Source organism: Furipterus horrens, unplaced genomic scaffold (assembly GCF_987537825.1).
Source record: "Furipterus horrens unplaced genomic scaffold, mFurHor1.1.pri manual_scaffold_3, whole genome shotgun sequence".
NCBI classification, from domain to species: domain Eukaryota; kingdom Metazoa; phylum Chordata; class Mammalia; order Chiroptera; family Furipteridae; genus Furipterus; species Furipterus horrens.
Genome location: NW_028327173.1, coordinates 188,004,803 through 188,022,878, shown reverse-complemented (window position 1 = coordinate 188,022,878; position 18,076 = coordinate 188,004,803). Strand labels below are relative to the sequence as shown.

At 40.1% G+C, this 18,076-nt stretch overlaps 1 protein-coding gene across 1 annotated transcript in view; it reads right to left on the bottom strand.

The window, feature by feature from the left end:
• SIPA1L1 (signal induced proliferation associated 1 like 1) overlaps positions 1-18,076 on the bottom strand; it is a 291,340-nt gene that overhangs the window by 245,827 nt on the left and 27,437 nt on the right. The window contains exon 2 of the mRNA XM_090271076.1: positions 12,884-12,948. The gene's annotated coding sequence lies outside the window, so the exon portion shown is untranslated. The remainder of the gene's footprint in view (positions 1-12,883; positions 12,949-18,076) is intronic.

Sequence of the window (18,076 nt, the reverse complement as noted above, 5' to 3'; positions counted from 1 at the left end):
TGTTTGCCATGTGGTGAGACTTCAACAGGCGAGAGCTGAAATTATATTCTGACCCAGTGATCTAATTTTTGATCAGTAAGAGACTTTGTATTTCAAATGTCCAAATAGTTCTGCTTGGGGTTTTCCTTTGATCCTTGGTTCACAATGACACAGAAGAGAAAAGCCAGGGACACAGAAGGGTGAAGTAATTCTCACTAAGGATTTGGGTAAGAAAATAGAGAGAGACATTTCAGATAAACTACCCTCCGAGTGAACTTTCTAAACATTTTGTTCTGTGCTAGGAGCTGTAGGGAATATAAAGAGAAATAAGATCCAGTCCTCAGAGTAGAAGTCAACTTAAAGTCAACACTACAAAAGGTAAAACTGTGAAATTGCCTTGGATTTTCAAAAATGTTTTACACAAAGGTTATTAAAATCCTTTTCAAAAAATTATTTATTTTGCAATATAAGAAAATAGTAAAACCCCAATTTAGACAAAGTTTTGATTTTCTATGATGTCTTCTCAGAAAGAAAAAAAATCTGTGGGCACCATGTTAAAGAATATTCAAAGAAAAAAATATCTAGCCTCAAATCCCATCAATAACCTAATTTTCTAAGTATTCAAAATGCAAAAGATAAATAACTTGAGAACTACTGAGGTTTCTGAATGAGTAGAGAAACACCACAGTTTCTTAGAAAAGCATCAATAGTGATGTCCCATCTCCACAAACTCAGAGCTCTCAGCCTATAGTGTCATAAAGTAATATAACCTTGGGCAAACCTTTTCATCTCAGCAAATATCCATTTTTCACCTATAACATGAACAGATGACAGCTAAGGCTCCTTCCCAATCTAAAATGCTATTAGATCTCTTTTCCTTCACACCCCAAATATAAACTAAGATACTGCAGCCTTTTCATATGAACTGACACACCCAACACATGCATTTGTCTGTGTACTGGGGAAGGAGTTACCTGTAATACTTCCTCCCGGTTCCCAGAAGGGCCTAACACAAAAAACTTCTTTAAAATCATTACAAATGGATGCCATACATAAGCAGTTCTCTCTTCAACTATGTTGAAATTACATTAAAATGTGTATGCTGTGCAGTGAAACACTCGTTCAACTGTGCATTCATTCTTGTTTAGAATTAGAAAAGCTGCTAACATGGCTTTCATATGAACTTTTATGGACTAATCAGTCTGCATATACGTTCTTCTGCAAGTTATCTTGGTATATTTATTTTGTTCACCACTCTTCACAGCATAGGAAAAAGATGAGAACATGGGGAAAGTCGTAGCATGCTCATCCATATGGAAAGACATCAGTGGACAGTTTTGTTCCAATTTATTTCACATAACTCTTAGTTCTGATCTATTGGCTTGAAAGGTGACTGTAAAAGGCAGAACAAAGGTCTGTGAGTAGAAGCTAATACACTAAAAACATGGTACAGTGCTTATTGAGAGTTAAGTTCTGTCAGTTGACATTTTCTTTCAAAACAGAAATAACATTGCACTGCTAACAAATATAGTTTTCTTCTAAAAAAGCTCCTTCTCCTTCAATAACTAGCATTTTATGGTACAGATCCTTTATAAATACTAACGGGAATAGTGAAGAGTTTTCTAAGACATCTACAAATAAGTTCAAATTTCCACAGTGAAAGATACACTTGAGTGAATGAGGATATGAAACAATATCCACCTGCAGGATTAGCCAGAAAGGCCTTCCTGAGGAAATAAACTTGAATGTGTTTCAAAGGAGGATAAGGTAGCTGACAGGTGGCGAGAAGAAAGGGAAATTCCAGGCAAAGAAAAAGTTGTGCATAAAAGCTGCCTCTGTGGTTTCTCAAGAAGCAGAGTCACAAAGCTTTCTGATGTGTGACAAAGATTATTTTAGTTGTTAGGTCAAACTGAAGGGGGATGAACAGTGTTACTTCACACTCCTAACCTCAGTGTTCTCATCTGTCATAGAAGGTTGGACTCAGTGACGTCTCTAGTCCTGTGCAGCTGAGAGCTTGCCTCCTATGAGGCACCACACTGGCACCCAGGACTCTAGCAACCCTGCCAGGCCTGTGGCTTCTCAGTCCCATAATGAGGCCTCCAGTTACAGGGTTTTAGAAATTAAAGGAAATATGCATAACTTTTATAGAGAAAGAACTAGCAGATGAACACTGGCCACTTCAAAAATCAGAGCTCCTGATCATAATCAATTGAAAATAATTTTTACATTCTTTTCTTAAAAGAGCAAAAGAATATGGAGCTGTATCAGTCTTCCCCCTCATGCCAGATAGCCATTCAAAGGAAAAGGGTATATACCATTCTTACTTTGAAGAATGTCCTTTAAGGGAAACCAAGGAGGCACAGAGCCTATTCCTGCCCAGTACTGGCTCTCATTTAATTATGTATTCCCTCTGCCTGTGGTGCCCATAATGAGGTGGGTGTTATGCTGAACATACAACACATTCCTTAGCCATTAGAATAGAGATTAGCAGTTAACTGAAGAATCCTTCCAAACCTCAGAATCAATTAAGACAACCCTCACACCCAATTCTACCTCCAATGTATAAATTCTCAAGCAAGGTGTTACTTTTATACAAAAGCTCAGTTCACATTATCATAATTTACTTCTAATTGCCTAATTGCAGAATTGTCTGTGTATAAATAAACTCACATCTGGTAGCAAAATACAGTCCAAAAATAAAACCAGTCTTAAAGAAAAATGTCAAGACTAAATATTAGAACTTAATGAGGTCTACTTATTTATAAACAAGTCAGTTCTTCAAATTTAGTTCCTGCCCACCCCATTTCTTTAGATAAACATGGGGAATTAAAGAACCTGTCCACTACTGATGGGAGTCGCCTTGGTAGAACAATTTGGGGGTATCTAGTACAGTATCCCATGCCCTGATAACTGCCTAGAGAAACATATGGTCATACACACAGAGCCAGGGACAAGCCTATTCTTTGAAGCCTTATTTGTAATCAGGACCTACCAAAAACAATCTAGAAGTTCAGCAATAGAAAAATGATAAAAAGTAAAATAAAATAAAGTACAGAACATTCCCATGACTAGTCTATATAACATTAAGCAGCAGTTTAAAAGGATGAACTAGATTTATATGAACTAACATGGACAAATCTCCAAAGCATATCACTGAATAAAAATTTTAAAAAAATTATTTATATTCAATGCAATACCAATTATGTGAAGTTTTAAAATACATAAAAACACAATACTTTTTTATATATATATAGCAAATCAACAAAGAATTTGCCTCCAGAAAGCTAGCAGGAGAATCAGGAAGGGGACTAGGGAACTAGGTAATAAACCTTATAGACCCATTTATTACTTCTATTAAAAATTAATTTTTAAAAACATATCACAAGGACTTTGTAGGGTTAAGTGACTTAGTGTTAAAGGTGAAATAAAGGTATCTCTGTAACCATTGCTAAATTAAAAACTAATTTAATGCAAGAAGACAATCAGGAGCAATTGTAACATCACAAATGAAGCTGGTTTTGTTCTTTTTTTTTTTGTTTTTTTTGTTTGTTTGTTGGGTTTTTTTGCTGAAGAACAGAAGACTGTTAACTTGAATGCTCACATGAGGCTTCAGTTGGTATAATTAATTATTACTAGTGTGAACCTGCACACATACTTTTTCCCAGGCTAGAAACTTGGCTGTAACTGAAAAAGAACCTAATGCAGAAAGGTTAAACTTTTGTTAACATCACTAAAACAGTCATGCTCCCTTTTAACCCCTAGGAATCCTTCCCCACCAGAAGCCTACACTGATGTGAGAAAGCAAACTTAACTTTTTAATAAAGGTCAGCTATGTTAACAATAATAAGGAGGGTTCCCTTCATGTAGTGGACTCTCCAGAAAACCAGGGTCTGGATGGACACCATTCACCCCCTCTATACCCAAACCTGTCAGTGAACCATCAGCTGGGCTGTCTTTCACACAACCATCTATCTATATTCCTCAGGGGGGTGGGAAATATACTCTCAGATCAGATAATTGCATCATCAATATTATATTCATCCATAACAGATGCTGGAGTGAAAAAGGAAGGAAGGAAGGAAGGAAAGAAGGAAGGAAAGAAGGAAGGAAGGAAGGAAGGAAGGAAGGAAGGAAGGAAGGAAGGAAGGGAGGGAGGGAGGGAGGGAGGGGGAATTTGTTGTTGTAATACATATCATTAATGTAAGATTTGCTTTAAATACAATCAAATGCATTTTTCTCATTTTTAGTTACTATAATGCCGTAAGATTTAACAGAAAATAAAAACTAATTGTACAAGACTAAATGTCCTCATTATATTGTAAATATAAAAAGTAACATAAACAGCACATACAGTATGATCCCAATTTTGCTTTTGAAGTAAATACATGATTACATAAGAAAAAATCTATTAAAATGTTAGCAGTCCTAACAAATGACCTAGTTTCTTCTACAATAAATTTCATGAAAAAAGGGAAAATGTTGCAGACTAAGAAAGACTTACAAGGAGAGGAACGCAATGCAATGTGTTAACCCTACTTGGATCCTGATTCCAACAAACTGTAAAATGATATTGTTGATACAATAGAGGAAACTGAACATGGACTACAGGACTACCTAGTAAGTAATATTAAAGAATAATCATTACTTTCATTAAGCTTAATGGTATTGAGACTAATTTTTTAAGTCATTAGCTGTTAAAAATGTCACTCGAAGTATTTATAGGTTACATGGTATCGTCGTCGTCGTCGTCGTCAGCAGCCGTCCGTCTCGAGAGACGATGGCGTAGCTTCTTGAGAGTCTATCTGCACCGCCGAGAATGGCTGTGCAGTCCGATTCGGGAGTGACAATCCCTGCCGCACTTGGTACAGGTGAAGGCAGATGGCTGTTGTTGCTGCTGCTGACGCTGCTTCCGCCTCGATCTTTTCTGGACCGCCTCCTCGTTGCGCGCAGCCTCCGTGCGTGACGTACCTTGCCTGACTGTGAGCCTCCAGGCTAGGCGGTCGTCTGCTTGAACTTCCCATGTGTTGAGATTGATGGAGCATTGTGTCATGTCCTTTTTGCAGATGTCTTTGAACCGCAGTTTTGGGCGCCCTGTCTTCCTCTTGCCTTCTGCTAGCTCGCCGTAGAGGAGGTCTTTGGGGATACGGCCTGCATCCATTCTTTTAACATGGCCGAGCCACCTGAGGCGTCTCTCGCTAAGAACTGCATGCGAACTGCTCATATTGGCTCGCTTCAGCACCTCGGTGTTGGGGACCTTATCCTGCCAGGCGACATGCAGGACGCGTCGCAGGCACCTCATGTGGAAGCTGTTGAGTTTCCTTTCGTGCCTTGCGTAGGTGGTCCACGTCTCGCTGCCATAGAGGAGAGTGCTGAGTACGCAGGCTTGGTAGATGCGCAGTCTGGTTTTCTCAGTGAGGCTGGAATTGTTCCACGCTCGCCGGTTCAGTCTGGCCATAACTGTGGCTGCCCTGGCGATTCTCCGGTTGACCTCCAAGTCAACTGACAGAGAGCTCGAGATGGTGGACCCGAGGTAAGTGAAGTCGTTGACAACCTCCAGGGTGTATCCGTCGATGGTGATGCATGGGGGAGTCCCCGTGCCTTGAGCCATAACATTCGTCTTCGTCAGGCTGATGGCTAGTCCGAACTCCTTGCATGCGTGGGAAAGGCAAGTGACTAGCTGCTGGAGTCCCTCTTCGGAGTGTGATGTCAAAGCTGCGTCATCGGCGAAGAGCATCTCATGGATGAGCACCTCTTTGACTTTGGTCTTGGCTCGTAGACGGGCCAGGTTGTAGAGCTTGCCATCGGATCTGGTGTGAATGAAGACACCCTCGCTGCAGTCCTTAAAGGCGTATTGGAGGAGCATGGAGAAGAAGATTCCGAACAGCGTAGGCGCGAGGACGCAGCCCTGCTTTACTCCGCTGCTGACTGGGAAGGCCTCAGAGGTTGCGCCGTTGTAGGACACCGTGCTGTGCATGTTGTCGTGAAAGGACATGACCACAGCAAGCAGATGTGGTGGACAGCCAATCTTCCGTAGCAAGCTGAAGAGTCCGCTTCGACTGACCAGATCAAACGCCTTCGTGAGGTCAATAAAGGCGAGGTAGAGTGGTTTATGCTGCTCGTGACACTTCTCCTGCAGCTGGCGTAGGGAGAAGATCATGTCCACTGTTGAGCAGCCAGCTCTGAAGCCACACTGGGACTCTGGGTAGACGCGGGAAGCAAGGGTCTGCAGGCGGGCAAGAGCGACCCGGGCGAATACTTTGCCGATGACGCTGAGGAGAGAGATGCCCCGGTAGTTGTTGCAGTCGCTGCGGTCTCCTTTGTTCTTGTACATGGTGATAATGTTGGCGTCTCTCATATCCTGGGGGATGTAACCCTCCTTCCAGCAGAGACAGAGTAGATGGTGGAGCGGCTGTAGCAGGACTGGTTTCCCGCTCTTTAGGATTTCTGGAGGGATTCCGTCGCTTCCTGGTGCTTTCCCGCAAGCGAGGCGGTCGATGGCTTTGCCGAGCTCTGCCGCAGTAGGTGGGGTGTCTAGCTCCTCCATGACTGGTAGGTCTGGGATGGCGTTAAGAGCAGTGTCTGTTACGGTGTTCTTCGTTGCGTACAACTCGAGGTAGTGCTCGGTCCACCGCCGCATTTGCTGTTCCTGGTCAGTGATGACCTCACCTGTCTTGGACTTAAGGGGGGCGATTTTGGAGGGGATTGGGCCTGTTGCCTTCTTGATACCCTCATACATTCCTCGTGCGTTGCCTATATCGGCGGCTTCCTGAATGCTTCTGCACAGGTTTAGCCAATAGGTGTTGGCACAGTGGTGGGCGGTCTTCTGGACTTTGTTCCTGGCAGCCCGTAGAGCTTGAAGTGTACTGGGAGTGGGCGTGACCTTGTAAGCCAGTAGGGCCTTCCTCTTAGCCTCAATCACGGGTTCCATTTCTTCCCAGTGAGCCTCGTACCAGTCAGCGTTCTTCCGCTCTTTCTTCCCGTAAGCAATAATGGCGGAGTTGTATATGGCGTCGCGGAGACGTGGCCAATTGGATTCGATAATGTCATCTGCCGCCACTCCCTCGCCGAATGCATCTTCCATCTTGTTGATGAATTGCTGGGTCTTAACTGGGTTGCTGGCACAACTGGTGTTGATGCGTGGGCGACCCTTCATCTTGGAGTGGTGCAACCTCTTCGGCATTATGCGCACCTTGCTTACCACGAGGGCATGGTCCGTGTCGCAGTCTGCACTGTGGTAGCTGCGGGTGAGGAGGGTGCTGCCAATATCCGTTCTTCTGGTGATGACGAGGTCAAGCTGGTGCCAATGACGGGAGCGGGGGTGCTTCCATGACACCTGGTGGATCTCTTTGCACTTGAAGAATGTGTTTGTCACGCACAGGCCGTGGTGACACAAAAGCTCAAGCAGTCGCTGACCATTCTCATTGAGGTTACATGGTATAATGGTATAATATCTGGGTTGTGTTTAAAATGCCAATCAATCAATCAATCAATCAAAGCAGGAAGAAGATAGATGCAATAAGAATGATAAAATATCTTTAAATGTTGAAGCTGGATGATGGGTACATGGAGCCTCATTGTATTATTCTACTTCTGTGTATGTTTGAAAAAAATCTCACAAACAAAAAGTAAAACTGTTACCAGAGTAACATTTTGGTGGAGACTGAGTGAATTGGTGGGAACTGGGTGACATTTATTTTTATCTGCTCTTTTAGAAACATCTAGATTTTATATAATAAATATGAATTACTTTGGTTACTTGGAGAAATCAATGCTCCTCTCTGAATAGATGGATGGGTGGGTGGGTGGGTGGATGTTTCAATGCCCACCTCCCTGGATTTAATTCTCCCTCTAGACACCTCAATGCATTTTACTTGTATTTCCACTACAGGCCTTATGGTATTTGGTAATTTATAATAACAAGTTATAATTATGTCTTGTGTCCCCATCTAGAAAAACAACTTGATTACAAGGTGAATTTCTTTTTGTACTTCTATCCTAAGTAAAAAATATCTCTACATAATAGGTGTCAATTATTTACTGAATTGAATTAACTACTCCACTAATAAATCCAAGGAGGTAACAAGTTACCTCCTGTAACTACAAAAGCTTTAAGGCTCAGAGGTCCCCATACAAAGACCAATAACCATCAAATGTTACCTAGTCAATTTCTCAAACCATTTCTTTTCCAATTAACTGGGGAAAAAAACACATTCGTCAGTAGCAGAAAAGGGTCATTTACTGAACTAAGTTACAGACTTTATTTAAAAAAAAAAAAAAAAAAAAGACTCCCTGAAAAGAAAATCAGCCCATTAGTTCTTCAGTAAGCATTCATTATTTAACCTCCTAAAGATTCATCCGGAGTACCCATCAGTCCAATTTTTTACTTAAGGAAACCATTACGGGAAGAACACAGAGCTAGCCACGTGCTGAGACAAGCAATCATTTGGGAAGCACCCCCGCTCATGTGGAAGGGGTGCACACCCACACCTCCCGTGCTCTCCCTGTCATCGAGGTGCTGGAGCCTTTGATAGGCCTGTGCAGACGTGAGCAGTAGCTTTCCTCATGCCTAGTCATTCCTCCACTATCTTGCTTAATAATGTCCAAGAGAACACAATAAAGACCTATTCCCAGGATCACCAAGACCCCCAAAACATGGCATACTGGACTTCACCACCATATAGCCTTAATTTTGCATGTCTAGTTTTAATGAAAGCTACTAAAATGACAGTGAAGCTACTTCCAACTTCCTTTTTCATATTAAATATGCTTCAGTATTGACAAACATTAAAGTCCGGGTTTCAAAATTTTAAAAAACCCCACTACTAAGTTTCCTAAACCCTTTGAGAAACATCAGAATATCATGAAGAACTGGCAAATGCCAGCTCCCCCCAAGTTTCATCTCTAGACCCACCCTACAATCTGGTCCCAGAAGCCAGGTCTTCAGAAATGCTTTCACCCACCCAACTTATGAAGGCGGGGAGGGGCAGGGGCAGGAGGGTGAGGCCAGTGAGGGCAGACTTTGCACAAATCCCCACCCTGACCTCCACCCACATTCACATAAACAGGTTGTTCTTGCCTCTTTATTTTCTGATTCCGTACTTTAGACTTTTGTCCAAATCACTCTTATCAGCAAATTTTAAATAAATTAAACAAGGAAGTGGATCACATCGTAGCATCATAAAGAATCATGCCCATACATATCCTGGGTTCAAAAAAAATGGCTAGTATGCACTAAAAAATAAGGCACTCCTCCAAGGCAAAGGAATTCGGTTCCTATTACCATGTGTTCTATTCGCCACCAGAATGAGTTTAAAAGAGGCAACTCTCCATTTGATGTGGACAGCTGCATTCTCAATTTTTGAAGACCAGCAAGGTGAGAATAATTGTTCTCACTGAAGAGAAAAAGGGTATGATGGCATTAGTAAATGTGAAAGGGTCCTATCACAGGTCTGAAGGCTGCTAAAAATGTTTGCTAGGCCAAAAAAATTCATATAATTTTCTTTTTTAAGAACAAAGAAGGCTTTGTATAATCAGTACACACAATGAATAATTATGAGGTGACCTCAAGGGTTGTCAAACTCAATTCAAATTAGTCATGGCCACAGATAAAAAGAAAACTCTGCAATCATCCCTTTGCTACTCTAAATTTTTAATATTTTCATATTATACTTAGCATTTAGTTCATACAATTTCATCTAGTAGTTATCTTAAAAAGTTGTACCCTCAGTGCCACCATGAAATTTCAATTTAGGTTGATCCAAAGAAATCTAACAAGTCTACTCACAGTAAACATTTGAGTTAGATTCTTCTTAGAGTTAATATATTCAAAGCCTTATTATTTTTTAATCTATTGTTTTTGTCAGTGGAAACTCTATTGGATGTGAACAGCTCTTATGTTTTAATAAAGATATAATATGCTAGAATAATGAAAGCCCTGACTGTTGTAGCTCATGGGTTGGGTGTCTGTCGTCCTACAAACCGAAAGGTGACCAGTTCAATTCCTGGTCAGAGCAACCAATTAATGTTTCTCTCACACATCAATGTTTCTCTCCTGCTCTTTCTCCCTCCCTTTCTCTCTATATAAAAATAACTAAATAAAATCTTTATTTAAAAAAAGAATAATTACAAGAAAAGAGATATATCAACTGCACATGAGAGGGTAAGGGCACAGGTCTACAGGATGGACAGATAGAAAATAAATGTTTCCAAGCTTCCGTTTTTTTTAATTTATTGATTTTAGAGAGAGAAAAACAGGGGGCAGGGGAAGAGAGAGAGAGAGAGAGAGAGAGAGAGAGAGAAGCATTGATTTTTTTGTTCCACTTTATTTATGCATTCATTGGTTGATTCCCTGACCAGGGATTGAACCCACAACCTTGGAGTATCGGGAAGATGCTCTAACCAACTGAGTAAGCAACCCAGCCAGGGCCCCAGGAAGGCATTATGATTTTTAGGTTTCTTTCTACTACCACATATAACACAAGAAAAGTCTAGGAGAATGCATTAACATGCTTTTTTTTTCTTTTTTTTTTTCCATTTACTAAATGGTTGGAACTTCCCAAGAAACAACAAAAAGTATGTCATCACTTTTGCATATTATACCAGTCTAAGTACATGTTATCAATGTTATTCTTTTTTTTTTTTTTTCCAAGAAAAGAAATGGCAGCTTTTCAAATTTTTTTCAATTAAAATCTGAAGCCTGGGATGCAGTACCTAAACTGAAATAACTGAAAATTTTAAATAATAGCTAACCTACCTATGAGTACATAATTATCTGTATATCAAAGGAAAAATCCAAAGTTAAAATATAATACTTGGGAAAATGCTCAGAACACATAATTTAGTCAGAGATCATTATCAAATAACATTGCTCTGTTTCTTGCTGGCTATTTACACAGAATATAGCAAATAAAAAATTTTTTAAATGGAAGAAAAAAGTGTGTTTTCTTAATTCAATTTTATAATTCTAAAACAATACTACTCAAAAATAAATACATAAAGAGTTGTAAGAATGATAGATTTAACAAGGTTTTGTGGGTTTGGTTTTTATGTGTGTACCATTTTGGAGTTTTGTTTTCTTCTGGAAGAGGGAATTGTTTTTGGTATCCCTTAAGCAGAGAGCACTTGGGAAAGAAGTACTATACATTTAGAAGGCCAAGAAAGAGCCATGCCACCATCAGGTCTAGAAAATTGTTCAATCATGGCCTCCCCTATCTGTTCTCTGAGTAGAACTGAGTATGAATGCCTAAGAGAAGAATTTACCACCTGACCTCATAGATACACAGTGCTAGCCTCATCAGATAATACTGTCATTTTTTTAAAAAGTGATTTAAGTGCTCAGGTTATTAAACTAAGGAATTAATTCAAAAGACAAGGTGCAGCTGTTATGAGATCAAAGCTTAAACAAGCTTGGCCTCAAAATAAAGCTAAAACATAAGGCCTGCACTAAAAACTGTCACATTCAAGTATACCAACCAGCAATTACTTATTTAGAAGTCTTTAAAACACCTTAAGACATAAAGAGACTGCACTGAAGGTGCACATTTCTACACAAGTTCCCAGGAGGAAAAAAAAGTCAATCTTGAAAACAACTTACAAGACTGAGGTGAAAACCAGAGAGCACTGAGTAATATGCACTGATTTTTCTTCTTTCAAGAAGTACCTGAGCTAGCTACCCTCACGTAGCATGCCTGCGGGCTGCTTGCTCACCACTAGGGAATTCCTGATGGTTCCAAAGATGCCACACTCTCAAAGACAGTTTTCATTTGTGTTGCTAATAAAAAACATTGGCTCTTCATGGAAAAAAATTACAGAGATCTAAAATTATTTTCTAAATTCCACCTGTATTAAAAAAGAATGGATGCTGGGAATGGTCAAATAAATGCTACCAAGAAAGTGTCCTAACGTAGTTTAAAACATTTTCAGAGACAATCACTCCCCAATTTCTCTAACTGAAATTCAAGGGAAGTCCAAAATAGCAAGCCACTTTGAAAGCAGCACTCCAAACCCAGTGGGCTTCAGTTAACCTTGACCATCCTTGATAGGATGCAGCCGCTCCAGAAGAGCTGACTCCTTAGGCAATTGGCTCCTGCTCCTGACAAAGCAGCTGATAAGAAAAATCCCAAGATCTTTGTTTCAGCATCTGGCTGAGGTGAAGGTTAAGTACAAAGTAAGAAAAGCAAAGAAATCTATGCAACCCCAAACCATTTGTTTTATCTGAGTTTACTAATTTAGCATATTATAGCATTTTCAGCCTATAAAAACATCTCTTCCAACCAAAGCAAGCTGTTATTTTTCTCAATGAGAATACCCTTTTACAACCAATTAAAATATCTGAGAAATGCCCACTTTGATACCAGGATTGGCCTAGGACAGAACTGGGTTTCTACCTAGCAGTACCCAAGTAGCAATCTCTTTAAGACCAAATGTAAATGTCAATCAAACAGATCATCCAAACATCTCTCAATTTTTCAGGATAAACTTGGTATTCCAAATTATACAATAAGGCATCAGCATTAACAAACTTCTTATTTAGAACATGGATTGAGGTATAAACTCCTATCAAATTTAAGAAACACATACAAGATTTTTTTTTTGAAATGCATCTACTATGCAGTAGAAACAGAAACAAAAACCTTCTCATTAATTTAAGTAGCCAGAAAAATATATGAACTATTTTAATCTATAAAGATGATGACCAAAAATTGCACAGGAGTTTCCCCCTCTTCTCTGTGTTCATTTCTGCCTCAGAGAAGTCAAACAATGGAGAAAAAAAGAATGGGGGAAAAATATAGAATTCACATTTGTTAAATCAAAATTTTGCTATAAGCAGCAGGTCTTCTAAGAATGAACATTTGAGTGACATTCCCTTCCCCAACACGACTTTGTGACTAATCCACCGACTCACCCTTTTCCACTTCAAAGTTAGTAGTAAGTCTTGTTTTTGAGTCCAACGAGGTATTCTCTCAAAACCTAGATTAAAATAATTATAAACTTTAGTATAATAAGTTATATTTCATAGAAATAAAGGGGGAAATCCTTGCTACAAATCAAATCATAATTGTGAAATGTTATATTTTACCTCTAAAACCCTCTTTCCTTTGTAAACTCTTTATGTGCAGTTAAACACATTTAAATGTAAGCCAACTAAAAATTGTCCCCACCTAAATAAGAAATTTTTAAACCTGGCTATTTAATATCTAGACAGATGGGGAGAAACCTAAGAACCTGTAGGAGCAAGAAATCCCCTCCCCTCAAAAGGTGATTTCAATGTAGTTAGTCCATCATCTGCCTAAGGCAACCACTGTTTCAAACCAGTGGTTCTCAACAGGAGGCAATTTTGCACCCCAGAAGACATCTTGAAATGCCTGGACATTTTTGGTTGTCACAACAGAGGGAGAGGATATGCTATTGGAATGTAACAGGCAAAAGCCAGGAAAACTGCCAACCATCCTACAATGCACAGCACAGCTCCCCACTACAAAGAATTATCTGGCCCAAAACGCCAATAATCTTAAGGCTGAGAAACCCTGTTCCAAAGCAACTAACCATTCTGGTTATTTAGAAATTCTACAGTTCTCACACTGGTCACTTTCAATAGGATTTTAAGTTCCCACTGCAGTCATAAACACTTGCTGTGACTGCTAAGCTTATTATTAGTTAAAAGAATGTACATATATGCTCAATATTAATAATTTCAGTACATGGACCTATTCTCAAAATATTAAAATAAATCAGACTATACATGTCCATAAGAGCTTTCAGGAAATCAATTTTTTAAATTTTGCTGAAGTGAAACAGTATCGCAAACTATTTTAACTCCCAAATCCTGTTCCCAAGCATATGAAACAAAAGCTAAAAGCAAGAAGAGCCAGAACTTAGTCTCACTCACAGATATTCCCAACTCCTGGTGACTATAAGAAGAAAAGTTCCTATTCCCAGCCTGTAACCTTGAATATTAGGACTATCATCTTTTATTCAGCCAAATATAAAGGTACTACCGTACTCCAAAGCTTACTTTAACTGCAGGCAAAACGAGACTTACTGACGGCCTACTATGTCCCCACACTAAGATCTTGTGTACAGATCTTAGGAAGATCCTGCTACAGCTCTTTTCTATCCTACCATAATCAAATGGTATAAACATCAGAAGAAAACTTTGGGGAAAATAAACCTATAAAGGGTATTCTGAGTCAGATATCCCAGAAAATAAAACTTGCATTTTTTACATGACTGGTCTACAGGTTGCACCCACAGAATAGGACACTCAAAATATATACTTTGTTTTGGTAATCACAATTAATGAGCTATAACTGTTAATGGCAAAACAACATCGGATGTTACTGGTGAAATCAGACCTCAGTCCTTGAGTTTGCCTAAGAACTAAGAACTCAGGTACAAATGAAAGCTTATTTAGGAAGTCACAGAGGTAGAAGTGAGCCAGCTGGGCTGTGTGGGCTCAGGAAACAAGTAACAGAGGCAGCAGAAGGGCCCTTAGAGCTTAGGAGAAAGAAACCAAGAATGTACACCTTGAACGAAGAAAGGTGGAGGAAAGGTGAGGGCATGCTCTAGAGCAGCGGTTCTCAACCTGTGGGTCGTGATCCCTTTGGGAGTTAAACGACCCTTTCACAGGGGTGGCCTAAGACCATCGGAAAACACATATATAATTACGTATTGTTTTTGTGATTAATCACTATGCTTTAATTATGTTCAATTTGTAACAATGAAAATACATCCTGCATATCAGATATTTACATTACGATTCATAACAGTAGCAAAATTATAGTTATGAAGTAGCAACGAAAATAATTTTATGGTTGGGGGTCACCACAACATGAGGACCTGTATTAAAGGGTCGCGGCATCAGGAAGGATGAGAACCACTGCTCTAGAGAGACAGAAAGCATGTCTGAGGAAGAAGGGGGTGAGGGAAAGTGTGGGCGTGCTCTACAGTCCTTGTCTTAAGGGGTTTTATCTGTTTTCCAAAGGTGGAGATTTTAGGGGATGTGTCAGTGGAGGATCTTAATAGAATATTCACCAGTTCCCCAGGTATGTCCTTTTAGGGTCATGTTCTCAACTGATTGGTTGACACTAGGGTAGGGGGTCATGAGTCATTGCGGCTGGTCCTGATGTCAGCCATGGCGATGCTTTGCCTGGTTATGCTGCTTTTCTGGACCTCAGCCAAAACACAACTGAGGCCTAAATGTTATCTCTAGTTTGACTAAAAGTCTGTCTCTCTGCTCAACAGACCTGAGGCAAGATTATTAGATGTGGGCCAGAACCTCACTGTCCTGGGGGCTAAATGCTTAAGGGATTGGTCATGCAAAGGCTTGGATGGGAGTCATATAAGGTTATTCTCCAGCCCCCTTGCTCCTCCTCTAAAGGGGTCCACCACATGACTAGCAACATGCCAGGGGAGGAAAGGTCAGGGCAGAGCCCCAACTGCACGACCAGTAATATGAAAACTCAGGGGATCTAAACCTCATGACCAGCAGTGTGCTAGAGGAGGAAAGGTCACCCAGGGGGTAGGTCCCACCCTACAATACTTGTTTTCCCAGTTTTTCCCACTGTTGGGCACTGGGCGCTTTCTGCCCTGGTTACCTCCTGTGTCTGGCCTAACGTTCCTACTCAGCCCATGTCTCTCTAACTGCTGACTATATCATAACTAGATAATTACATAACTAAGATATACCTGAGAGCTTATTTGCACTAGTAATCCACCTAGGTACATGAACAAATGTACAAATTTTAAACTCAAACAAAAGGATATGATTTCTGAACCTACTTTATTCCGTTAGAATTACCCCACGCCACTGAACAATATTCCATGATGCGGCATATGGGCGTATATCCTTACTAGAGACTGATTTCTTCCTCTGAATCCCCAGTGCTGTAAAAGAACTGCCCAAATTAAACTCAAGCACAAGCACCATAGGCAGAGAGCACCTGGGCCATGGTGGACGGTGGGCAGTAGGCAGACTGGTATTCATATCCCAAAGCTCTGTGGGGTTTGGCAGTACAGACAGAATCTATGGCAGACATGAGGCTCCAATGTGGAGCTATCTCCCCAGCCTTGGGGCCTTTTGTGTAGCCAGATCATTAGGAAGCTTTACTGAATGACAAGCCTTTCCAAAGGGAAGACTAACATACCCTCTAGATCCAAGATGCCTGTGAAAGCAGCAGACAGCCATCACACCTCCACGACAGAAAGACAGCTGGTGACGGCTGCCTCATACAAAAGCCAGAAAAACAATGACCTGCTCAAAGATGACTTCTTCATATCCATCGATGACTAAAAGAACAAAACAAAGTAATGTTTGCTTTATGAAGCAAAGTAATGTTGGGGCCTGTGGACCTTTCTTTCTGTCTACAAAAAGAAAAAAGAGAAAGAAAAAGAAAAAAGAAAAGAAATGGAAAGAAAAAAAATGGAAGGTTCCAAAATGACAAAGAAGGTTGAGAAATACTAGTGCACAATATGAAAAGTAACCCCTACCTCCATTTTTGTAGATTTAAATTGGTCTTTAAATAAAAACTCATCAAAAGATTTCAAAACATAAACATTTCATTTTTTTTCTTCTCTCTCTGCAGTAAAATGTATTCTGTTCCAAAAAAGAAAGGTTGCTCAATTTCCTGTCAAAAGCGATCCAGAGAAGGCCACCTACACTGTAAAATGCTCAAGAAAAGCCTGCATGTGTGGGTGTGTACTAAGCACAAAGTAACTGGGTTTTTTAAAGCTTTATTCCTTGATCCTCCTGAGAAACATGAAAATTAGTGTAACTGCTAAAGAGGAGTTTGTCCTCCAACATATTTAAAGAAAACAAGCCCTCAGATGGACTTTAGTTCTGCCAAAGATGGGGGCAATTCAAGGCCTTTAGCCCATGATCTTCTGTACTGAGGGGGAAAGACAGATTCTACCAAACAGGCAACTGACATGTGATGTTCTCAGAGAGAGAAGTCTGCTGTGACAAGTAACCTTCTCCCCAGCATGAGCTGACTGATTCTGGGTTAGTACAGCATCACATTCACCACTGTACCTATCAAATTCCCCTTACCCTGCTGATACTTTCTGAAAACTCTAAGTTCTCAGATAGCAATCAACCAGCCCAACACATTTTACTAAAAGCCTATTGGAACATGCTCAGTGCTGAGGTAGATGCAGTGCAGCGAAAAAGCGAGCTTCAACAGCTCACTAACGAAGTGTGGAGAAAAGAATAGTGTAACGAGGTACGGTTAAAATGAACTGCAGGATTATCACAGAATTGTACAAAGTAAACGGTCCTGTTTTTGTAAACCCATACTTTCCCATTGAAAGAAGCAGTTTGTTACAAAGACACAACATAGGTGGTGGGAAATAAAGAAAGGGTAGGGAAGGAGAAGAACGAATCAGTGAGGTGAGAGGAAACGGCTGCAAGCAGAACACCGAAGACAATCAAAAAACGACAGGAAGCCACTCTGATAGGACAGGTGTAAGTCGAGACAGCACAGAGAAGCAAACCCCTTAAACCTTACAAATGGTTTGTTTGATAAGCAAACAATGTTGAACTACTAAATCAACTAGCAGAAGGGGGGCTTTGTTTTGTTTTAATAATATCATCAGACCAACCTACAAAAAACATTGTCAGACATAACTTGATTTCCCTGAATCAGTTGAGAGAAATTAGCCAACATAATCGTCTATCATCCCTACAGAGTTTATTGAGTAATTTCTATACAGAAGGACACTCACATAAAACTACAAAAAATTATGACCATCAAAATCTAGAAATTAACGCTGATATATATAATACCATCATCTAACCCACAGACCAGATCTGACTTTTTCCAATTATCCCAATAATGTCCATTTTTGTAAAAGGATCCAATCCAGGGTCTCACATTGCACTTAGCATCCATAGCTCATTAGTCTATTTCATCTAGAATTCCTTAGACTTTCTTGACTTTTAGACCTTGACCATTTTGAAGATTCCAGGCCAGTTTTGTAGAATGTTCCTTAGTTAGGGTGTCTATCTGATACTTTCTTATGATTAGACTCAAGTTATTAAGTTTCAGCAGGAACACCACAGAAGAGCTCCTCTCACTGTACCCTATCACATGGTATACTA